General features: G+C 43.9%; 2 pseudogenes; one reads left to right on the forward strand and one right to left on the reverse strand.

Annotated features, from left to right (window-relative positions):
• LOC100147010 (cytochrome P450 2B11-like) overlaps positions 1-26,104 on the reverse strand; it is a 52,107-nt pseudogene that overhangs the window by 2,365 nt on the left and 23,638 nt on the right.
• Positions 16,510-24,908, forward strand: LOC111775397 (cytochrome P450 2B11-like; annotated as a pseudogene).

Below are 26,104 nucleotides of genomic sequence, written 5' to 3' on the forward strand. Positions count from 1 at the left end.
ATAAAAATCATAAAAAATAATAAAGTTATTTTTACTTTAAAAGAAAAGCTGAAAATGCTTTCCTAATTCTTGGCACACAGCAGTTGCTCAATAACGGTTCATTTATTTGTCTGTTCTTTGTCGATGTGCATGCATGTGTGTGTCCTTCTCTTTCACGTTGTCTCCATCACTGACTGAGTCTCCATCTTTCTCTCCCATCATATCTCCTTTCTCTCATCCCCCTCAAAATATCTTTGTGTCTGTAGATGTCTTACTTTCTTTTTCTTTCAGCATCCTCATCTTCTTCAAAAAGTTTCACCCAGTGTTTGGGGTTAGACAAAAGGAGAAAGTCACACACAGACAAGGGGTAAGCAGGCACTCTCATAGGATGAGGAGGATGTCACTTACCCATGGAGAATAGGATGAAGGCTTCTTGCTTCCTGAAGTTGCCCTCCAAATCCAGGAAGTGGCCAGGATGGAAAGCATCTGGCTTCTCAAAGTGGTATGGGTTGTGGAGGACAGAGCTCAGGATGGTGTACACAGTAGTGTCCTAAGAGAGCATCAAAGCCAAAGGGACCAAAATTGCCATCAACAAGAGCATCTGGATCAATGATGGGACATCCACAATTGATAACAAGCTTCACTCACTGTATGATCTACAGATGGTGGCGAAAATAATTGCCAAAATAATGCATTTAAATAATTCTTCTCCATTTGGTTAATAGTTGTGTTCTGAGCTCTCCAGGAATCCCCACTGACCACCCTGACCCTTCTTCCCAATGACCCTTTGGACTTTTCCGTGATCCATCAACTAAAAGGCTCCTATCTGGCTCAGCTGAGGCCTCCAAGGACCCGACTCCAGCATGAGGGCCCGAATCTAATCTGATGGATGTGCCCATTGGGGGAATTAGATATTGTATCACCCCTAGGTACACCTATACTCTGGAACTTTCGCAACCATGGGAAAAAATGAATCAAAACCATAGGCATTGACCTGAAAATATATCAACAACATAATTGTATATTATAAAAGGAAAAGCAGACACACAGACACAAAATAAAAAACAAGTTGCAAATTGTATTAGTAGGAACACAAAAACTAGAAGGGAAGGAGACATGCACAGTGTACACACAAGTTCCAAAGTGATAGATACAGTATGAACGGATATTGGTGCATATGTGTATATATGTGGTATATGTCCACATAATTTAAAGAAAGTGTGCAAGGAGAACCATCAAATTTTGAATGCCTTCTCATCAAGGACAATGTAGGGGAGATGATAACATAGTCGTTCTTTTTTTTAAAAGAAAAGCTCTAGATATAACAAGTTTCAATAAGTATATGGTATTTTTTTTTTCAGAAAATCTAACATCTGCCAAAGGTAAAATATAAGACAGAGAGAAGGAACAGGACTTTTCTGTATTTCTAAAATGTCCCTCCCTGCCATAGAAATCTGGAAATATAAATTCTCATTGAAGTCCAACAACCAGAGACGTGAAGCATAAGACTGCAGGCAGACAGCACCTTCCATCCAAGATTCTGTCACCCTGCAGGTCTCATCTTAGGGAGATGATATCCTGGAAGTGAGTGTCCTTGATGATAGAGTGAGGGTCATCAAAGGGGGTAAGGTCACTGAATCTCTGAATTTCGTGTATCACAGCATCTATATAGGGCATTTTTGCCTGACCTTCTAAGGCTGGGATACGGTGTGGGCCAATCACTCTGTCTATCTCGACCTAGACTTTCTCTGAGAATAATGAGGGTGGGAATGGGTCATCAATTATTACCCAAGGCAGTGGGATTAGCCAAGTCACCCCAAAATGACATGTAGACTGGGAGGCGGGTCTTGTGAGCTCTTTACTAAGATATTGGGTTATTTTCCCTGTTCAATGAAACTATTGAGAAAGAAAATCAATGGCTTCTTTGTGGAGAAGTCTTGTCTATTGTTTACAATTTAGTTATGAAAGGGATAATTTAGGTAATACAGGAGGCTGGAAACTCATTCAACATTTAAGGCAACTTTTTAAAAATATATATAAAAATGAGTTGTAGCTGGAACTGGAGACTTGTCCTTCTGTCCCACTGATGTGCTATGTGATTTTGGATTAGTTACTTCCCCTCTATGGGCCTAAATTCATTATCTGTAAAATAAAGGGGTTTGATTAGATGAAAGTTTCTCCAAGTCTGATCTGCAGACGATCCACAGGAGAATTAATAGAGAAGCTTTTTAATTAGTTGTAAATCATCAATATACTCCAAAAAGTCAAATTCTTTGTCAGCCTCAAAGTGCCAACCTCAAAGTGTTCTGTCAAGACCCATGTGCTCTCATAGACTCCAAAATGCCCTGTGAATATTAATGCTTTGTGATTGGAGCATGCTTTGTAAACCACAAAGCACTTTACAATCTCCCACGTGTTTTGCAGATTCCAAAACACTTCATAAGTACAAAAACATCTTCTAAACCATAGAGTGCTTCACTGAATTAAAAATATTTTGTAAACTGTGATTACCTTGTCAATTTCAAAGAGCTCTGTTGGCAGCAAAACTTCATTATAAGTTACAAATCCTTACAGAGGTGGATTTTTTATTTTTCAGACTGATCAGGACAGATGTCTTCGTTCATCACCCAACCACCTTCCAGCATGGCCTCAGAGACCCTTGACTGTCCCCAATCACATTCACCATAAGCCCAGCTCGTCTAAGACGTCCAGGTTCTTAAGCAGGAGAAGAGGCACGTAGTGGAGAGCGGTGCTGGAGGTCTCCATGACAACAGAGAACCGCAAGACCACCTTGTGGACAAGATTCTCATGGTGGAACTCACTCGCGGGATCCGAGAATTCCTGAGGGTAGAAATGGACAATCCTTGACGCCTCACCTTGGGAAGATTCCTAGATGGGTCTTTTCTCCCCACCCACCCACATGTTACTCTGTAATGGTTTTTCTTTCACCCTATTAACTTTTCTCTCAATTCAAGGTCAACAGTGTAGCAAAAGGATTGGCTCTAGAGCCAAACTGACTGGTATTCAGCTCAGGCCCTAGAATTTACTAGCTGTGTGCATTTGGGCAAGGAACTTAACCTCTCTGTGCCTTAGGTCATCAAATGGGGTGGTTTTGATATTATGTATGTAAGCATTCAATAATTATTAGGGATTAATTTTTGTTGTTATTATCTTCTCTGCCCTTTGTTGTCTTTACTCTCCTGATTGGCTCTTACAGCTGTATATCGAGAGGTAATATCAAAGATCTTTAACAACCTGGATGACTCTTGCCAGAGGAATCAGAACAAACATCAACCTCAACCAATCAGAACAGACATAGGCTCTGACCAATCAGAACAGATATGGGCCTCTGAATGCTCAGGATGGGAGGGAGTAGCTCAGGCAAGAGAAACAAAAGAAAAAATAAATAAATGGAACAACAGACTAAAAAACTTCTGCAAGGAAATGGAAACCATGAATAAAATGAAAAGACAAAACACCAACCGGGAGAAAATATTTGCAAACCATATATGTGGCAAGGAGTTAATTTCCAAAATATATAAAGTATTCCTACAACTAAACAGAAAATAAAAACCCAAATAACACATCAAAAAATAGGCAGAGGACATGAACTGACATTTTTCCAAAGAAGATGTACAGACGGCCAACAGGCACAGGAAAAGATGCTTGACCTCATTACTCATTAGGAAAATGCAAACCAAAACTATGATGACATATCACCTCATACCCATCAGAATGGCTAATATTAACAAGACAAGAAATAACAAATGTTGGAGAGGATGTGGAGAAAGAGAACCCTCATACTATGCTGATGGGAATGCAAACCAATGCAGCCACTGTGGAAAACAGTACAGAGATTTATCAAAAATTAGAAATAGAAATACCATATGATGCAGCTATTTGACTTTTCTGTATTTACCCACAGCACATTAAAACACTTATTTGAACACATATATTTACCCTTATGTTCATTGCAGCATTATTAAGACAAGCCAAGACATGCAAACAACCTAAGTGTCCATCAAGGGATGAATGGATAACGAAGATATGGTATATGTGGACAATGGAATACTACTCAGTCATTAAAAAAGACAAAATTGTGCCATTTGTGACAACATGTCTGGACCTTGAAAATATTATGCTAAGCAAAATAACACAGACAAAGACAAATGCCATATGATTTAACTCATATGTGGGAGACAGACAAACAAAAACATCAATAAGGAGAACAGATTGATGGTTACCAGAGGAGAAGTGGGTGGAGGGAGGGTGAAAGGGGTACAGAGGCACATATTTATAGGGCACAATGGAAACTGGACAAAGTTTGGTCCATTTCATCTACTGCCCACCCAACCTCTAGATAAGTGCCTTCAGATTTCCTGCCCATCTGGAAGCTATGGACAAAGGAACAGGGTCACATGATACAAATCATGGAAACTTATGCAGAAGGAGCCAACAAGCCCTTTTGTCAAAGGTACATACAGAGACTTATGGCTTCCTTTCTATTAGACTTGTAGAGCTGGAACAGGAGAGCCCCAGAGTGCAGGGGGCTTGCCCAAGGTCCCATAGAAAGTCATGGCCTATGTTAGTCTGGGCAGGCTGGGCTGTGACAAACAACCTGAACCTATCAGCAGCTTGAGGCCTAAAAATTAATTTCATGCTCATGCAACATACCCATCCCAGGTCATCACAGTTCCATAGAGATGGGGGCTATTTCAGGCTCTATCCTGACATAGCCAGAAACAGGATAAATGGCATGGCAGACATCTACTTAGCCCTCACTTCATCGGCCAAAGCAAGTGCCATCCAAGTTCAAGATGGCAGAGATGTTCAATGCACCCAAGAATGTGCCCTGAATATTTGTGAATGATAATGCATTTTACCACACTGGGTGGGGCAGCTCTCCCTTTTACAATTAGGCTGCAGGTCAATGAGATGCATTCCAAACTGTGACCCAGCCCAGGGACATGAGCAGACTACTGGGAGCACTCAGGAGCTTAGAGCAGTACATCAGCTGTGCATCAACCGTTCAAAAGTAGTTCAATATTTTAACAATCAACCCAGATACTTGTGCCCACCTAATCGTGTCAATCCAGGATGGGGGCCACAGAGTTTTCAGCTCTCATCTCCCTCCCTCTCATGGCTCCTCATACCAAGGTCATGTGAACAGTGATTTTTCCAATGTTTTCACATTGTCTCATAAATTGGCTTAGTTGAGAATATACTCACCAAAGACAGAGAAAAAAGAGATTGTGAGACAGGCAAACTCAGAGACAAAGGGAGACAAAGGAGGGCACTCTACCAACAGGCTGAGAAGAGGTATCACAGAGAGAAACACACACACACACACACACAATTCTGATGATATTGAGGACAAGAATAGGAGCAGAGGTAGCTCACATGTAAAGCTATAAATGAGTATGCAAATGTCCTGGGAGTGTGGGGGTGGGGCAACCAAGTTCTCTCCTAGGGCTCTACCCAATGACAACCCCCTCTTATGCCTTCAGGTAAATGTCTCTGATGGGGTGAGAACCTGGCTCAGTCAGAGCTCTTCCTCTTCTTGACCTCAATACTGCAGAACTTCTCCGTGGGCTCTCCCAAGGCCCCAGAAGACATTGACATCACATCAAGGGAGAATGTGTTGGCAAAACTGCCCCCTGTATTCCAGCTGTGCTTCCTGTCCTGCCGGGGAAGGGGAGAAGGGATGCAGATCCCCTCAGAGTCCTCGAATCCAGCCCCCACCTCTACCTACAGTGAATCTATGGAGGCCTCCTGACGCCTCCCTGCTCGCTCTCCCCTGTCAAAAGTGCTTTCTGTAGTCTCTTCTTCATCCAGGCCGCTGTAGTCACCATGTATCCCAGATGGCCTGCACTGTTGAAGTCATGAAGATCTCAGGGTTTGAGGGCCACGAAATACTCAATAACTTAGTGTTCCCACTAGCTCTAGCAGAGTTAGGGAAACTGAAGCCCAAAGGAGGGAAAGATTTAGATCCAAGTTTACCCAGGACAGCAGCAACAGGTGTCCCTTGTCCCCATCTACACCTCGCAACCGACTTTCCTTTTCCCTCCGTGAGCAGAAAGTCCAGTTCAGCCCTCAACTTCTGTGCTGTATGACTCAAAGATATCTCCCTTACCTCTCTGATTTTATCCTCCAAATGCAGTGAGATCAAAATAGTGTTCTACTATTTGTAGGAAAAATGGCTATCTGTGCTGCCTTACTATTACTAATTATTTTTGGAGTTAAAATTCACACAACATAAAATTAACCATTAACCATTTTACAATGTTCAATTGAATGGCATTTAATACAAGCAGAATGTGCAACCATCTTCTCGTTCTATTCCCAAACCTTTTCCTCACCCCAAAAGGAAACTCTGTACACATTAAGAAGTCACTTCCCATTCTTCCCTCCCTCTAGCTCCTGGAAACCACTATCACACTTCTATCTCTGTGAACTGACTTGTTCTGGAAGTTTCATATGAATGGACTCATACAGTAAGTGACATGTGTCTGACTTCTTTCATTTAGCATAATGTTTTTGAGGTTCATCCACATTGTAGCATGCATCAGTACTTCATTCCATCTATGGCCAAATAATATTCCTTTGTCTTTAAATACCACACTTGTTTATTCCTGCATGAGCTGATTGGCATATGGGTTGTTTACACCTTTGTCTATTGTGAGTAGTGCTGCTGTGGACCTTTGTGCACAAGGTGGCCCTACATTTGTTTTACTCTAGGTGGGGAAATGGAAGGAAGGTGATCTTTACTCTTTGCCTCTGGGAATGAAGCTCTGGAAGGATGAGGTCAGATCTCCCCCATAAGATGCTGTTCAAGGTGGTTTTGAAGATTAAATGAGACAGTACTGATAAAGTGGCTAGAACAGTGTTTGGCAGCAAGTAAGCATTATTTAAGCAACTGATAAGTAAATAAATCCTCATCTTTGAGTTGAGGCTCAGAAAGGTGACGTCAGTGGCCTGAGGTCATAGCCTGACTCACACCCCAGGCTGAAGACTGCCAAGGCTGAGTTCCTAGATGTGGATGACATTTGCAGATCAGGCAGGAAGATTGAGATGCCACAGTGAGTGTTAGACTTTCCCATCAGTTCTGTACTTTGCTTGGTCTCATGTCCCATGCTGAGGGGCCCAGTCAATGCATGACTGGAGTGAGGCTATTCCATGGAGAAGAGTTGGGGGATAGCTGGTTTACATATATGGGAGAATGGATATGGGGATGGGGATCATAAACGGGCAAAAATAATCCCCTCCCCTCCCCTGTTCCACTTTTCTCTACCTCAATCCCAGGCAGGAGCAGTGTTGTTTGGGCCTAGTGCTCAGGAGAAGGGAGGCTGGGGGCTGTGGTGAGGTAAGGGGCTTACTGCATTTCAGATTGAAGTTCCTTAGACAACCTGAGCTACACCTTCACTACAAGAGGGAAAGGGCAGTGCTTGAGGTCACACAAGAAGATAAAGAATGTTCCTCTTTTCCCTGTTGGGGCCACAAACAGTAGGCTTCAGTCTCAACTGGAGGAGGTGGCCTGAAAGAGAGTTGTGAAATCTACTCTATAACTTCAGGAGGAAAACTGGGCACTGGTTCTTCTGCCAAGGGCTCTGACTGGTGGTTGTGCTGTGTGGAATTGACGTTGTTCAGGGACAGGTGATGGAACAATCAAATGATTCTCCAGTAGGGATGAGATACGTTTGCCGGAAACAGTTTGATAGAGAATCAATGAGTAGGGGGCAGAGCAAAGGGTCCCAAGGGAAAGCCAGGTGGAAACTGTACTGCCTATCACGACCTTGCTTTGGAAGTCGTGCAGTGGCACTTCCACTGCATACTATTGGTCAAACAGTTAAAAATTCCATTCACATTCAAGTGGAGGGGAAAGAGGATGTCTCAGTGTTTGCATGTTAGCATCACATTGAAAGACGAGTGGATTGGACAGCAGATACATACCTATACAGATATATAGGTATACAGTGGAAATCAACAAAAGAAACCTTAACTAAATTGGTGTAGGGAAAGCCTGTAGGAGGAGTTCTGAAACCCTATCACGTATCATCCATTACACCAAACAGGAAGAGACATGTAGAGTCTTGCATCTCTGACAGGAAGTGAAGCTACTTTACTACTAAAAGGAGATTTCTCTCCCCACCTAGCAGCAGCCCAGACAATGAGAAACGCTTCAACACAGCCAATGAGAAGCCATTGACACTCTGAACTGCTACTTTCCTCCAATGAACTTTCAGTTTATAACATCTCATCCCTACTCTCCCTTTTCTTCTACAAAATCCTGCTCGCCTCATTGGTTTTCTGGATTTGCCTATGGTTTGTCATAGTTTCCACAATCTGAAATGCAATTCTTTTGGTTATTCCAAAATAAACTCATTTTGAGATAAAAATAACAGGTGAATTTGCCTTTTATTTGATATCTATGGTGTCCAAAAAGTGGATCCAGAGAGGCAACCTCCTAGAGACAATGACCTCCAGTATGGAGTGAGGTACCCATTTGAAACCACTTGTGCTCACCACTTATGTGTGTTGCCACCTGCTTTTGGTGTGGAGAGTCTCCTCTCAGATACTGAGCTCTGCTCTCCTTGTGTGAGTTCTCAGACTTCATTCAGAATCGGGAGAGGCTTTGTCATCTTGAGGGAGGGACTTGGTCCTCCTGGTTCAAGGATCTGTCTTTGGGTTCAAGGTGTTGTCCTTGGTGACTATTCAGTTGTTTTCCAGAGGTAGCACATTTCCTTTTTGGGCTTGGGCTTGCTGACAATCCAGGAGTTTTCTTTGGTTTTCAGATTCCTTTTGGAATCAAGGCTAGAAATCCAGCAAGTTTTCTTTTCTTTTTAGATTCTTTTGGCATAGGGCAAAGACTTCAGCAACTTTCTTGCATTTTCAGAGGAAATTTCAGAAATGGGATCCCAGTCATCCAAATGTTCTGAGAGAAACCCTCCTTCAGGGACCCTGGGCAGGTTTATGTTTAAGAGGGTTGAGTGCCCTACATGCACATTTATAACTAATTGATCCAAACACACCAAAAGCAGTCCAGAATTTCAATGGCCATTATGGGCAACTTTGGATCTCCCCACACTAGCTTTTCTTAAAACCAAATTGGAAGACTGCAGCTCTAAAATTAAGCCCAAAAAATGGTATGCTTGTTTTCATTGGTACCTGGAGACTTCTGGATACTCACTTTCAAAGTAAATAATCAATAACCAATCTGTAGGTAAGACAGATATTTAAAGAGCTGATGTAAGGTCTAGTCTGGAAGCACTCTATTCCCCAGGGAAGAAAGAACTCTGGGAAAGTGTGTTTTACAACATGGTTATATACCATTTCAGAACAAAGAACATACAGCAACCATGACAGAAATATTTTTTTTCCCCAAAGTCACAAGGAAATATTTGGCAGAGTTTAGGATATACTCAGCAGGTCAGCTGAATCTTGATGCTCTGGGAAGAAATGTTTGTCTTCAGACAGCTACTGGCATTGGCTTCAGAGAAAGGGAGACACTCATCCCTATCTTTAAATAGTGCATTCCTTGTTTTGGGGAAATGTTCGAAGCAGATGTACAGCGCATGTTTGGTGGGCCATAAGTCAGGGTGCCCTGGGAAACACTAGTTTTAGGTCAAGTCATATTTAAACAAAATGGCTTCCCCATACATCTGAATATGCCCCTGTGTGAGCTACACATGTTCTTATGATGCAGCAAGGCTACTCTTACTGCATGTACCCAGGGAGTCTAGGCTTTCCCCCCATAGCTGGCTGTTTGTAAATTGGGTTTGTGGAGCCCAAGCACAGTTGGATGCAGTCTAATATCACATTCCTGTTGCTGTTTTTCTGTTAAGTGAATAGGCATCCAGTGTGGCTGGTTGCTATGATCATGGGCTTACAATGGCTTTAGGCCTCAGGCCTGCAAGGCTGTTATCAGCTCTCTTAGGATTGGAGCTGAGCAGAACTAGCCCCAGGCACAGGAGAGCCCAATTGTTCCAGGTTTTGGAAGGTGAGGCCAGTCTCCTTTGTGGCTATTTGTGAAGCACAGATTTTCTGCCACTGATAAGCCCCTCCCCTCAAAGGTCCAGTAACACCATCAACACACTCCTGGTCCATGCACACTTCCCAACCCCTGGAGTGTACCTAATCACCCCTCTGCAGTGGCCTGCACGCTGTCCACCATTGTCCCCCACACTTTGCCTGCTCCTCATGCAGGCTCTGATCCATAGAGGCAGACACACTCACCTGTCTGCAGAGGATCAAGGCCCCCAGTCTATGAAGGCTGACAAATAGCCTGGGGGTTTGCTATTGGGTTGGGCCAGTCCCTAGGGCAGGCTGCCTGCCCTGGCTCAGCTGAATTAAATCTGTTCTTTAGTGGGCATGGCACACTCCTGGACTAACAGGCCAGGGGAACAACTCCAATGGCATCTGCTAACATCTGTGTCAGGACACCTGCACTAGGTCACAACAATGGCTGTCACCAATGTCTCATTCTCCAGAAAGGTCTCATCCCTCACTGAGATGCACCCAGAGCCTAGTAGGTGAGTCGCTTTTCACCAAAGGACAGTGTACCTTTCTTTCTGGTGATTTTAGGTTGTTTTCAGAGATGGGTGAATTTGTGCATGGGCCATTTAAGAGCTGGCTTTATACCAAGTATGACCCATAGCTTTTCTGGAGGTAGTCCCCATTGCAGTTACTAGCCAGAAAATTACTAGTAGATATTATGACACTAATCTCAGTGGCACTGAGCCCAAAGGATGCTTACAGAGGTAACATGCCCCCATTCCTCCAGAAAGGGCTGTGTAAATTACAGTTGCTCCTGCTCAGCTGTGAAGCTCCACAGCTTGCAAAGGTGGCTTTTTTCTCTACAGAAGGAATTTCTGCCTCTCCCACCACAGTCGGGGATGTCCCATGTTGTGAGGGTTCTATTTACCCTGTTTTCAGTGCTCTCTCTGGAGTAATTTTTACAAAAATGGTTGTAACCTGGTTGTGTTCACATAAGGAGGTGAGTTCAGAGTCCGCCCACACTGCCACTTGATGAGATCTCCTAATGTCCTTCATTTCTAATTTGGGGATCATGGTACCTATCTCATAGGGCTATTACAAGGATATAGAAATAGTAAAAATTAATAGAATTGAATTCTATTCTGCCCCATATTTATGATCCCATAAATATAGTTAGTGCTTTGTGTTTGTTTCTGTGTGTGAATTGTAGGGATCGTGTGTGTGTGTGTGCACGTCTCTTGCACTGCATGTGTTTGTCTCTGAGATGTCTTCTTATCTCAGCCTGAGAGCCATGTACTTCAAGAGTTCTGAAAAATCCCCAGAATGTACATTGTTGTGAATGAGAATGATGCACTTGAGAGGGGAATCTATGGTTTCCATCAGATTCTCAGAGGTGTAAGGACCTGACTGAGGCAGAAGAGGCAGAAATTCCTCCTGGAGAGAAAAAAGACAGCTTCACAAGCCACAGAACTTCGCAGCCAGGTCGCTGCAACCCTAAGGTACACAGCCTTCCCTGGAGGAGTGGGGTACCTGAACCGAGGAGCATTACCACTATAAGCATCCTTCAGACTCAGAAAAAATGAGATGAGTCTCATAATATCTGGCTTTTCTGGCTATTAATTACAAAGGAGAATACACCAAGGAAACCTATCTGATATAAGCAGAAAAAAGTCAGTTCATAAAGAGCCCATGAACAAATTCATCTGTTGGTTTAGTAACCTAAAATCAGCAGAAAGATAGGTGCACAGTCTTTTGGTGAAAAGAGACTCACTTGATAGGCTGTGGGTACATCACAGTGAGAGATGAGACCTCTCCAGAGACTGAGAAATTGGCGGAAGGTGTCATTGTAACCTACTACAGGTGTGCTAACACAGATGCCGGCAGATGCCATTGGAGTTCTTCCTCTGGCCTGTTAGCCCAGGGGTCTGCCACACCCACTGGTGCATCAATTTAACCCAGCTGAACCAGAGCAGGGACTGGCCCCAATAAACAGAAAGCCCTGAGGCAAATTTTTGACCTGCACAGACTGGGTGCCTGGAACCACTGGAGGCAGGTAAGTGGCTCTGCCTCTGCAGGGAAGGGCATGCATGAGGAGCACTGGCATGGGAGGAGCATTGGGTGGAGTGTGTCGGGGCCTCTGCAGTTGGGCATATGGGTCCTCTCCAGGGGGCTGGGACGTGTGCATGGGCCAGGACCGTGTTGACAGTGTGTGTGGACCTGTGGGCTGTGGGGCTTATCAGCAACAAAAGACTTGTGCTTCACAAACAACAACAGGGCATTCGCCCCACCTTCCAAAGCTCGAAATAATTGGGTGCTCCTGTGCCTGGGGCCAGCCCCACTCAGCTACAAAGCTGAGAGAGCAGGTAGCAGCCTTGTAGGTGGAGACCCACAGCAACTGTAAGCCCCTGAGGGTAGCAACCAGCCATCCTGGGGGCCTACAAACTTAACAGAAAATGGCAACAGGAAGGTGCTGTTAGAACTTCCAGCCAACTGTGCTGGGGCTCCCCAAACACAACAAAGTGACTGAAGGGTCCATAGCAGCCACACACTGCTGAGAATTACAAACGGCCAGCCAGGGAGACAGCCTAGACTCCTGGGCTACTGCAGCAAGAACAACCCTGCCACAACAGAAGGACACATGTAGCTCACACATAGGTCACTCCTGGAATATTTGAAACTGGTGACAAGAGGGAAGGACACTACTGGGCCTTAAAAGGCATGCCCTTCATAAGACCACCTCTCTAAGATCAGAGGACGTAGCTTATCCACTTAATACATAGATAGAAGCACAGAGAAAGAGGCAAAATGAGTAGGAAAAGGAATACGTTGAAGCAAGGCAACAGGACAACACCCCAGAAGAGGAACTAAATGAAGCAGAAAAAACAATCTACCTGACAAACAGTTCAAACAAAAAGTCGTAAAGATGCTCTCTGATCTTGGGACAAGATTGGATAAACACAATGAGAACATCAACAAAACATTGGGACCTATTTCTAAAACCTGTCAGAAATGGAGAAAACAATACTGGAATAGAAAAATTCACTAGAAGGACTCAATACAGGGTAGGTGGTACAGAAGAACAGATCAGTGAACTGGAGAAAAGACTAGAGGAAATCACCCAAGATGAACAGATGAAAGAAAAAGAATTAAAATAACAAGAACAGTCTAAAGGATCTCTGAGACAACATGAAGCAGATTACATTTGCATTATAGGTGTCCCAGAAGGAAAAAGAGAAAGACAAAGGGACAGAGAATGCATCTGAAAACATAATAGCTGAAAACTTGCCTAACCTAAGGAAAGAAACAGACACCACAGTACAGGAAGTACAGAGATCACCAAACAAGATAAACCCAAAGAGGTCCAAGTCAAGAAACATTGTAATTAAAATGCCTAAAAGAGAGACTCCTAAAACCTACAACAGAAAGGTGGAAAGATACATACAATGGAAAGCCCATAGTTATCAGCTGACTTCCAAGCTGAAACCTTACAGGCTAGAAGGGAGTGGCATGATATATTTAATATGCAGAAAGGCAAAAACCTACAGCCAAGAATACTGTACCCAGAGACGTTATCACTCAAAAAGGAAGGAGAGATAAAGAGTTTCCCAGACAAGCAAAGGTTAAAGGAGTTTATCACCAAGAAACAAGTTCCATAAGAAAGGCTAAAGAGACTTATTTCAGTGAATAAGAGAAGACCACAAATAGTAGTAAAAAAAAATTATAAAAACACAAGGCAAAAAATTCACTGGGACAGGCAAAAATACAGTAAAGGTAACAGATCAACCACCTATGGAGGTAACATAGAGGTCAAAAGACATAAGCACTAAAATCACCTAATTCAATGATAAGAGGGTAGTGAATAGATATGATATCAAAAGCATGAAATGTGGGAGGAAGGGGGGTAAAAGAGTAGAATTTTTAGTGAGAGATCAAACAAAAGAGATCATCAACTCAATATAGATTGCTGTATGTGTATATTATTATATATGAACCTCATGGTAATCACAAACAAGAAACCTATAATAAATACACAAATAAGTAAGAGAAAGGAAATCAAACATAATAAAAAGAAAGCCATCAAACAACAAGCAAAGAGAGGAAAGGAAGAAGAAGGGAACAGAGAAGAACTATTAAGACACTCAGAATAAAAGTAACAAAATGGCAATACATACATATTTATCAATAGCTACTTTAATTGTCATGGGCTATATTCTCCAATCAAAAGGCATAGAGGGGCCTACTGGATAACAATACAAGACCCATATACATGCTGCATACAAGAGACACACTTCATGCCTAAAGACTCTGGGAAACTGAAAGTGAATGGAAGGAAAAAGATACTCCATGCAAATGGCAAGGAAAAGAAAGCTGGGGCAGCAATAATTTTATCAGAAAAAATAGACTTTAAAATGAAAAATGTACGAAGAGACAAAGGAGGGCACTACATAATGATAAAGGGAAAAATTCAACAAGAGGAAATAACCTTTGCATATATCTATGCAACCAAAAGAGGAGCACCCAAATACATAAAGCAATTACTAACAGACATAAAAGGAGAAATAGACAGTAACATGATAATAGTAGGGAAGTTTAACACTCCACTTACACCAGTGGATAGATCATCCAAACAGAAGGTCAATAAGAAAACATTGGCCTTAAATGACACATTAGACCAGATAGACATAGGAGATATATACAGAACATTCCATCACAAAACCACAGAATACACATTCTTTTCAAGTGCACATGGAACATTCTCCAGGAGTGGCCACAGATTAGGCCACAAAACTAGTCTCAGAAAATCTAAGAAGACCAAAATAATACCAAACGTCTTTTCTGACCACAATGGTATGAACCTAGAAATCAACTACAGGAAGAAAATCGCAAAAGCCACATATACGTGGAGATTAAACAACATGCTCCTGAACAATGGTTGGGTCAATGAAGAAATCAAAGGAGAAATCAAAAACTACCTGGAGATAAATGAAAATGGAAATACAACAGGGGAAAAGCTATGGCATAAAACAAAAGCAATTCTAAGAGGGAAGTTTATGTCAATTCAGGCCAACATAAACAAACAAGAAAAACCCCAAATAAACAATCTATCAGTGCACCAAAAGGAACTGGAAAAAGAACAAACAAAGCCCAAAATCAATAGAAGGAAGGAAATCATAAAAATAAGACCAAAAACAAATGAAATAGAGTCTTAAAAAAATAGAAAAAAATCAATGAAACTAAGACCTGTTTCTTTGAAAAGATAAAAAAATTGACAAACCCAGGGGCTGGCCCCGTGGCCGAGTGGCTAAGTTCGCGCGCTCTGCTGCAGGCAGCCCAGTGTTTCGTTAGTTCGAATCCTGGGCGCAGACATGGCACTGCTCATCAGACCACGCTGAGGCAGCATCCCACATGCTTGAAACGTGCATCCTTTGCCTCCTCACTTTGCCTCTTTCTCTGTGCTTATATCTATGTATTAAGTGGATCAACTATGTCTCCTGATCTTGGGGAAGGGACCTTATGTAAGAGACAGCTTTTGAGGCTCTGCAGAGGATCCAGGCACCCAGACTATACAGAGCGAAAAGTTGCCTGAGGGCTTGCCATTGGGTGATGCCAGTTCTCAGGGCAGGCTGCCTTCCCTGGCTCAGCTGGATTAAATAGGTGCTCTAGTGTGTGTGGCAGACCCCTGGGCTAACAGGCCAGGAGAAGAACTCCAACGGCATCTGCCAATGTCTGTGTCAGAACACCTGTAACAGGTGACAATGATGGCTGCTGCCAATGTCTCAGTCCCTGGAGAGGTCTCACCTCTCACTGAGATGTACCTGTAGCCTATGAAGTGAGCCTCCTTTCACCAAAGGACTGTGCACTTATCTTTCTGCTGATTTTAGGTTACTTTCCCAAACAGATGACTTTGTGCATGGGCCCTTTAAGAGCTGGCTTTTTCCTGCCTATGTCTGAAAACTTTTCTAGGGGTTTTCCCCATTGAAGTTGACTACCAGAAAGCCAGATATTATGAGACTCATCCTAGTTGTGCTGAGTCTGAAGGATGCTTATAGTAGTAACATTCCCCCACTCAGGTCCCCGTTCCTCCAGGGAAGGCTGCCTAACATAGGATTGCTCCTGGTTGGCTGTGAAGTTCCATGCCTTGTGAAGGTGGATTTTTTTCTCTCCAGAAAGGAATTTCTCTCTCTTCTGCCTCAGTCAAAACTGTCGCTTTTTTATTTTTTATTTTTTTTATTTTTTTTTTAAGATTTTATTTTTTTCCTTTTTCTCCCCAAAGCCCCCCGTACATAGTTGCATATTCTTTGTTGTGGGTCCTTCTAGTTGTGGCATGTGGGACGCTGCCTCAGCGTGGTTTGATGAGCAGTGCCATGTCCGCGCCCAGGATTCGAACCAACGAAACACTGGGCCGCCTGCAGCAGAGCGCGCGAACTTAACCACTCGGCCACGGGGCCAGCCCCAAAACTGTCGCTTTTTGCTGGGGTTCTTTTTATACAGTTTTCACACTTCTTTCTTGGGTAATTGTTGTACCTTGGCTTGGTCATGGCAGAAGGTAAGTTCAGAGTCCACCTATGCCACCATCTTGACACCAACCAGTACAGACATTGAGAAAATGGCAAACTGAGTTTTCCTTTATGTAGGTGAACTGCTGATGAGCCAGCAGAGAGCAAATAGGGCAGGGGGGTATGTTGCTATCAGGCATCTAGATGAGCTCTCAAAGAAGTATTTCTGGTTGTTTTGGGAAAACGCATAAATGGATGGTACTGAGACATAAAGTTGACAGGATCGTTTCTTAAGAATTTGCAAGACATAAATGTGGAGGCTGGGAAGGAGAAGCAGAGGCAGAGACACCGGGAGCAACAGAGGAATTGGTATAGAGGGCTGAGAAGAAAGACAGGAAGAAACAGAATGACACAGAGACACAGAGGAGACAGAGAGAGACATGGAGGGACCAAGAACAAGAGCGACATGCAGAGACAAAAGAGAGAGTCAAAGAGGCTCAAAGAGGCAGAAAGAAACAAAGGGAGAGAGGAATTGAGGGAGAGAAAATTAGAGAGACAGAAAGTCTCAGGAAAGGGTCTGCAGGGGAACAAGAGAAGATGGACAGATGAGACACAGAGAGAGAGGCTGCACTGACCTGACATTCCTGGGCTCACAGCTCACCCTCCCTCCGGTGGTGCCAAGCCTGGGGTACACTGACATCAACTAACAAGTGCAGAACAATTCCCTAAGACCAAAGGTTGGAGAGAAGAGATGAAGGGGGAGTGCCACATAAGGGACAGGGAGAGCAGAGCTTTTTAATTTGCACATGTGATTGATTGAACACCTGCTCTGAGCCACCCCTGCCCCCGAGACTGAACTCTACCAGCTCCCAGAGTCAGATCTGGGGCCTGAGTTGAGACCAACCACACAGCCCTGTAGCTGGATGGCCTGGGTCTGAGTCCCAGCCCGAGAGATGATAGCTGTGCAACCCTGGTCAAATGATATAGCCTCCCAATCGCCCATCTATGAAATGTGGATAATCAAAGCATTGGATATTCCTCACAGGGTTGTGGAAAGAATTAAATAACAATATGCGACATGCTTGGAATAGAGCCTGGCACCTAACACAGGCTAGTGAGTAGTAGCTGTTCTTAGTGCCATTTTCTTCACCGTTACTGAGCAAAGGAGGACGGTCACAAAGAGCCGGGGCAGCAGCCAAATGCTCCTCAGGCCTTTGAGTCTGTGTCCAGTAACCTGCACCTCCTCCCCCTAGGAGCCCTCCAGGACCTCAACTTCTACAGCCACGCCATCACTGCAAACATCATCTGCTCCATTATCTTTGGAAAACCTGTCTCCTACAGAGATTCCCCAATTCCTGCTGCTCCTGGACTGGACCTACGAGTCTTTTGTGCTTGTCAGCCACTTCTCCAGCAATGTCAGGAAGAAGCTGAGGGACAGCGGGATAAGGAGGGCCTCCAGGATAGGGAAAAGGGGGTGATTTGCTTATGAAGAAATGAGGTTAGTGCTGAAAGCTGGGCAGAGACAACAGGGAAAGACAAGGACACTGAGACCTGCAGGGAGGGGTAGATGGTAAGAAAGGGACTAAGAGACTAAAAGAAAGAAAGGGAAGTGATGGAGGAGGCAGGAATAGAGAGACTAAGGAATGAGGGCTTGGAAGAGAGGACAGAGAAAACAGGACAAAGAGGGGCAGAGATGAAGAGATCCTGAGAGAGACAGTTGAAAAGACTGTGGTTGTGTGTGTGTCTGTGTGGATGTGTGAGACAGAGAGAGAATGAGTCAGACTTCAGGTTCTCTACTCTTCTGTCCCTGCTTCCGCTGAATCTTTGCCTGTGCCTTTGGTAAAGTCCCTCACTTGAAGAAATACGAGGATACGTGAAAATAAAACACTGCGTTTCTTCATTGTCCCCACTTCTCCTCATTCTTTCTGTTTTTAAAAATTGCTCCCCAGACTATAAGGGAATATGCTCCTCTTTTAAAACAAAATAACAAAGTTTCTCTTTCTTGACCAATCTCGAAATACACCTTTTGTATATTAAGCTAAAAAAATTAAACTGAAGAACAGTGTGCTTGGCTGTCTTTCTTCACCAGGTGAATGTCAGATTCACAGGTAGGATTGTTACAAAGTGGGAATGGGGCCCACAGTGAGTATTTGCAACAAGCCCAACAGGTGGTTTGCATTTCCTCTTCCCATAGAGAATCATGGAGAGAGAACACTCTGGAAGGATATCCACCAAAGAGGTAACAGTGGTTATCTATAGACGGAGCTACTAAGAAGGAATTTTATTTCGATAAGATTCTGCATTTTTGGAAATTATTTGCAGCAAGTTAGCTATTACACTTATCGTGAGGAAAACAATACCAATATGCTTCACAGTAAATAAATACTCTGAAGTCATCAGACTCTTCCTGCGTAAACATCATGTTATCAATACTTGACACAGCAAGAGAGATGCAAGTGGTGAGGTGGAAGAGTCATAAAAAGGTTTGAGTAGAACAGATATATGGGCTGAGGTAGGCAAGCGAAGCCCAGAGAGATGATAAGAAGGCAAGACATACAGAGATAAGGAGAGATGGAATGGAAATGGAGAGGTGGGGCAGAGACCAAGAGAAAGACATCAGATTGAGAGAGGATGATGCAGAAAGAAAAAATGTGAGAATAACAGATCAAAGGAGACATGGAAGCAGTGAGCAAGGGACTCAGGTACAGAGAGAGAGACACACACACGCACACACACAGAGATAAGAGACATAAAGACAGAAACAGAGACAGAGACTCTCCCTTGGCAGTATCGTGGCATAGAAGGGCTGCCCCCCTGTGTGACCCAGCCCCAGGAGGACCTCATAACCCCTTCTCTCCTGCCTCTGCAGGTGTTCGAGCTTTTCTCTGACATGCTGAAGCACTGTCCTGGCACACAAAGGTAGGTCCACAAAAACCTGATGAAAATCAAAGCCTTCACTGTCCACATTGCGGAGGAGCACTGTGAAATGTTGGACCCCAGCAACCCCTGGGACTTCATTGATACCTACCTGCTCCACATGGACAGTGGGGTTTGGGAGAGGGAAGTTGGAGGGTATGGGAGGAATGAAAACACTGGGAGTGAGAAGAAGGGAGGGGAAAGGGTTAGAGAGTGAGGAAGAGGGGGAGGGCAGAACAGAGGATGAGGAGAGGAGATAAGAAAAGGACGGGAGATACTGGAGGGAACAGAGTGGGGAGATGAAGTATGGAAGAGAGGGAGAGAGAGATACAGGAAATACAGGAGAAGGGGCAAAAATACAGCAACAGGTGAAAAGACACACAGAGGCAGAAAGAGACTTGGAGAGGAAAAGAGACAAACACACCAAAGACCTGTTGAGAAAGATTGAAACACAGTCAGACAGAGCGAAGAGAGACAGAGACAGATCGAAATAGAGATATGTGGTTGTGCATGCAGAAGAGAGAGAAAAGTAAAATGAGCCAGTGGTTGGAGAGACCCAGAAACAGGTGGAGGGCATCCCAAAAGACATCTGGCCAGTGACACTCCAACCTCCCCTGACATTAGGCCTACTTCTCTGGACCCAGGAGAAGTCCGACCTGAACAGCGAGTTGCACCAGCAGAACCTCATCATCACTGTGCTCTCAGTCTACTTCACTGACACTGAGATCACCAGCATCACTCTGCACTATGGATTCCTGCTCATGCTCAAATACACTCACATCAAAAGTGGGTACACAGGAGACAGCCAATCGACGGGGGTCCTCTGACCCCTTTTAGTGCAGCAGAAGTGGGGCTAGAGTTCCTTAATCCATGAGAGAGGGTGCATTCCTCTCTTATACCTGGATCACTGCAGCTTTTGAAGGAGCCTCCAACTAGGCCAGCCCTGTTGGTGGATGGATGGATGAAGAATCTGTCAATCTGTTCTCCTACTGTTTTCTAAATGACTTACAGACTAACGCATCCATCCATCCATCCATCCATTCTTCTGTCTGTCCTTTTATTCATTAATTAACCTATATCCTCAAATTCTTTTGTCATTTATTTATCCAAAAACATACACTTATGTTCATTATTTGGATTAATTGATTTATCTGTTAATCCTTTGAAACAGTGATTGATTGAGTGAAATATTTGCCATTGATTCATTGGCCCATTCACTCATTCATGTATCCATTTGTGCTTCTATGAGCTAGGTTTCATTCCTTAGTTCTTCCATCAGTCAGTCTTTCAATTCATCCTTCATCCATATTTTCCATCATTTATCCATTTAATTCATTTGCTCATCCTTGATTTATCCATTGATCATTCAATCCATCCATACAATTATTTCTTTATTTACTCATTCCTTCACTACATTATTCAGTCAGTCATTCTTCCCTAAATCTGGCCATTCATCCATTCATGTGGTTTGTTGGTCTAAGGACTATTTATTACTTAATGATTCATTAATTCATCTATTCATTTATAAGTAAATGCATACATACATTCACTAATGTTCTTCTATTCATCAATCTTTCCATTCATGAATTGATCCATTGGTGAATTGATTGATTGCTGTGTTCATTTATTAATCTAGTTGGTCTTGGGTTAATCTAGTTGTCTGTTTCACTGTTGTATTCCTGAGGACCTCATACAGTGCCTCATCTGTCTTACATTCACAATAAATAGCAGTTCACCTTTTTACTCATCTTGGAGAATTTTGAAAGGGTCATAGCCTAGAGTTATGAATCTGAATTTCTATGGAAAAATGTGGCACATGTGGGTATGTGTGTGTCTGTTTACCTGTGCACGGGGATGCAGCATACATAACATTCATTAGATTCAATGGATGAGAATTCTTGTTTCTTCCTCCCACCCCGCTGACAGACAAAGCTGGTTGCTTTGAGGGTTATCAATAATCTAACACTTTGCTGTAGATATTTCCTGGCTCATTGGCCCATAGAACAGTGTCCCTGCTGAACACCTGTTTAAAATGAGGTCAACTGGTCCCACTCGTCTGTGCAGAGAGAATCCACAAAGAAATTGATCAGGAGATTGGCTCACACGACCCTGCAGCCTTCAAGGACCAATCCAAAATACCACACACTGAGACAATCATTCATGAGATTCAGAGATTCTCGAAACTTATCCCCATTGGCGTGCCCCACGTGGTCACCAAAGACACTCAATTCTGAGCATACATCACCCTCAAGGTGAGGCCAGCTGGGTTCCCACATCTGTCCTAGGTGGGCATCCTGGGTTCTCTTAATCACCAAGCTTGACCTCTTGTTGGTTTTATCACTAGAGCCCTCTTGTTCCATTTTTTTCTGGGGTGGAATGGGGAACGGAATAGCAATATCTTTTGATCTGGTGACCTTCCCTCATGGCACAGAAGAATAGCCCATCCTGAGCTTTGCTCTCCATGACCCACGTTACTTTGAAAAACCAGACGCCTTCAACCTTGACCACTTTCTGGATGCCAAAGGATCACTGAAGAAGAATGAAACTTTTACCCCCTTCTCCACAGACAAGCTGGAACCACACTGCCTTTCCCAGACACCAGAGTGCAGGTGCCATCCCATCCTTGAGGCAATCAACGAGAGGTGTTTATTTATTCAGCAGTGAGCATATGACACTTGCTTTACCTGTGTTAACCCACTACAATCCTAGAGGGGGTTTGAGAAGTGAGATCACCTCCCAGACACATGTTGATAAGTTGGATCCTGGGCAAGTGTTTTCACATCTCCGCATGTAAGTACAAAATATCTGTTCAGCATTACTCTCAGCCCAGTGCTCTATTGGAGTCCAAAGATAATACACAGGACAAGCAACATAAAGACACAGTTCCTGTCCCAGGAAATTTATGTTCCAGCAGGGGAGATGGACATTCACTGTGTGGTCACAAAATAGTGTCTAATTGAATGAATTAATGCTTGCAATGTGCTTAGAACTGGGTGGCACAAATTAAGTGCTTATGGGGCAATTATTACTATTATAATTAATCATACTTGTGATAAGTGTTCCTAAGGGGACCTTTGGAGCACAAAATAAGAATTACTGACTACTCTTGGTAGGTTGGTGAGGAAAAGCTTACCTGAAGCCCTGGCTTCTAAGCAAAGACCTCATGGGTGAGCATCAGTCAGCCACTGGAGAGTGTTCCAGACAGAGGCAGCAGCAAGGGCAAAACCTGAAGGCGGAGGCAGTGTGGAGCATTTGAAAAACTACAGATCAGTGAGCCTTCTTGAGGATTACAGGTGAGGATAAGGGTGAGGACCTCACCTGGAGGGCCTTGAAAGTTGGGTGGCATTTGGATTTCTCCTGCTGGCACTGGGGAACCAGAGAGGCTCGTGACATGCTCTGACATGTCTCTGTTTCCATTTTCCAAACTTAGGCCCCATCTAGAGAAAACCTCTAGCCCCAGGTTCCTTACCATTCAGTAGAAAGGAAGACCCAAGATCAAGTCCCTGTCTTGAGTTGTATCAATCACTTCAGCGACCCAGGACTTTGGTTCTGCACAGTGCAATGGCCTCCTCCCTCATTTCATCTTAAGTGAGAGTTGACGGCCATGTGGTTGGGGGGGTGGGTCAATTCCTCCATTCAATAATCCTGTCCTATGTTTAGAGAGAAGCAGAGAGACAGAGAAACAAGGACAGAGAGAGACAGAGAATAGAGGGAATGAGAAACAGAGAGAGGAACAAAGAGAGACACAGAGGGAGAAAGATACAGGGGAGGTATTGCTGGAAAGGGACAGAGAGTGAATGTGAGATGAGACAGGGAGGAGGGGAGAGAGAGAGAGAAGGAGAAGAAGGAAGAAGGAGGGGATAGAGAAGGAAGGAGGGAAGGGGAGAGGAAAAGGGAGAGACACAGATAAGAGAGAGGAAACAAAGAGAGTCACATAAGCAGAGAAGAAGAAATAGTACAAGAGAGAAAAGAGATCTTTAGAGGGTGATGTCAAATGAGAGCAAGAGAGAAGCAGAGCCAAACAGAGACATGGAGGAAAGTAAGAAGGGAGAATGCAGAAAAAAAGGAGACAAAGAGGAGAGAGACAGACAAACAGTGACTGACAGGAGGTATAGACAAACAAAAAGACTGAGGCTGGCTGCCATGGCCAGAAAGACAACCTGAGCCAAAAAGGTGTGAGAGACAAAGGGATACCAAAGCACATCCAAAGGACAGTCACAGGGATGAGGAGGATGGGGTGGGAGGGAGATAACACGTGTCAGGTTGTTCTGGAAAGAGCTGAGTTGCAGAACCAGTTAGAGGAGAAGGACCAGTCCGGAGTTCTGCCCAGAGTACCTCGAGGCACATGTCTCCTGACTTCTGGATGTGCCAGGAAGATGTGGACCCTTGCCCAGATAGCTTCACACAGGCACGATGTCTATCAACTTGAAATGTCTAGCAAATTCCCAGAAACTCATCCTTGACCTACCCTTCCAAGGTTGTCAGTTTGCGGATGAAGAATCGTGGAGGTAAAGGAGGAGGTTCTCAGTGTCTCTGCCTAAGTTTTGGGCTCCCTTTGTCCTCATTTCTCTCCAAGCTGGTTATTTATAATCTATTGGGAGGGGGTATCTCTACACCTCTGAGAACGTGATGGAAGCCATAGACTCCTAACTCAAGTGCCTCAGTCTCATTTACAACTTAATGTACAATTCAGAGATTTTTCAGAACTCTTGAAGTACATGGCTCTCAGTCTGAGACAAGAAGAAATCTCAGAGATAGACAAACATACGCAGCACCAGAGACACACCCTACAGAAACTCTCCACCTCACACACCCAGAAACAAACACAAAGCACTAACTACATTTATAGGATTCTAAATATGGGCCAGGATAGAATTCTATTTTAAGAAATTTTAAAAATATTAACTTGTTTAACCTCACAATAGCCCAACGAGATAGGTACCATTCTCCCCATATTAGACAAGAAGGACATTAGAAATGTTATGTAACAAATATGCACACACCTACATGTGGAGCAGACACAAACACACACACACACACATCTGACCAGAAGTGAGTCTTTAGATCCTGTGGGGAAACCAAACCCTTTGGAAATCTAATAGAAACTGCAAACGCTGTCAAGGAAAATTGTGCAAGGCACACTCACCCTAAAATTTGCCTCTTGGTCATCAGGGTTTGAGAACCCCCTAAAACTCCACTCTGAATTGCAGATTAAAGGTCAATGCCATGCAAATCTGTTGCAATGGACACAGATGTCTGGACTTTGGAATGTGACAGGTCAAAGAATGTGCACCTGCCCCATGCCCTCATTGGTGATCCTCTGTGCCCACAGGCAAGTGCATTTGTCTTGGTGAAGGCATTGCTCACACTGAATTATTCCTATTCTTCACCGCCATCCTCCAGAACTTCTCCCTGGCCAGCACCATGGCCCCTGAGGACATCAACTGCACTCCATGGGGCAGTCGTGTGGGCAAACTACTCCCAATGTACCAGACCAGCTTCCTGCCCCACCAAGGGGGCTGAGGGAAGGGGGTCAAAGGATGCCATGGTCATGAAGTATCCCCACCTCTGCAAAGAATGGCCCCTGACTCTCTCCATGTCTTCCCACCTCTGAGAGACCTACTGCAAGCCTGTATCCTTCCCCCTCCTTTGTTGCCACCTCTGTGGGAAAGTCCTTCCTGCAGTCTCACCTTCCATAATGCTGCAGCTCTTCTAAAGCCTCAAGTAGGTTTTGCCTTTCCTCTGTTAATAGAATTCCAGAAGTGATGTATATATAGAAATGGGGGCTAAAACAGGAAATTTGGCTCAGGATCCCTGCAGTTCCACCTCCCAGGCCACAGCTGACCCTGAGTGACTTCTCCCTTCCTCAGAACAACCACACCCTCCACTTGTCAACCCCTTGTGCTCCACAATCTGGGCATACATGACTGTGTTTGAATCCTCTTCCTCTTAGCCCCTGTGGTGGGTACAATGATCATGCCCACTTTACAGATGAGTAGAAAGAGACCAGGTAGTGACATCAGTTGCCCGAGGTCACATGGCTAGTGAGTGGAGGAGCATGATTCCCACTCTGTCTATGTGGCTCTAGAATTCAAACTCTTCAACATAGCTCTTTCTCCCTCCACATATATTTTTAAATTAGTGAAGTGAATTAACATAACATAAAATTAACCATTTTAAAGTTTGCAATTCAATGGGAGTTGATTCATTCAGGATGTTGTGCATCTACCACCACTATCTACTTCCAAATATTTTCATCACCCCAGGAGAAAACCCCACACCCATCAGCAGTCGCTCCTCATTTTCCCCTTCCTCTCGGCCTCTGGAAAACACATCTGCTTTCTATCTCTGTGGATTTGCCTATTCTGGAAATTTCCTATGAATGGAGTCACACAATGTGTGATCTTTTGTGTCTGGCCACTTTCACTCAGCCTGACATTTTCTAGGTTCATCTGCATTGTTGATGATAGTTGTAGACCATTGTTGTTGTCCCACATCCTCATTCTTACTGGCTTTCCCCTTCTTCCTTCTATGAAAGGGCCTCCTCAGCCCGTGGCCCCTGAGCTGTGTGACTCTAAACTGGTGATGTGGATTCCCTCATATTCCCCTTCAAGTCCCCTGAGACTCAAATAAACATCCAAACCCTGACCTCTTGAGTCAGGTGGTGATTCAGGCCATTTTACATGTGACTCATTTATTGTCAGGTTACTAGAGATCTT

The sequence above is a fragment of the Equus caballus genome, chromosome 10 (genome assembly GCF_041296265.1).
Source record: "Equus caballus isolate H_3958 breed thoroughbred chromosome 10, TB-T2T, whole genome shotgun sequence".
In the NCBI taxonomy this organism is placed as follows: domain Eukaryota; kingdom Metazoa; phylum Chordata; class Mammalia; order Perissodactyla; family Equidae; genus Equus; species Equus caballus.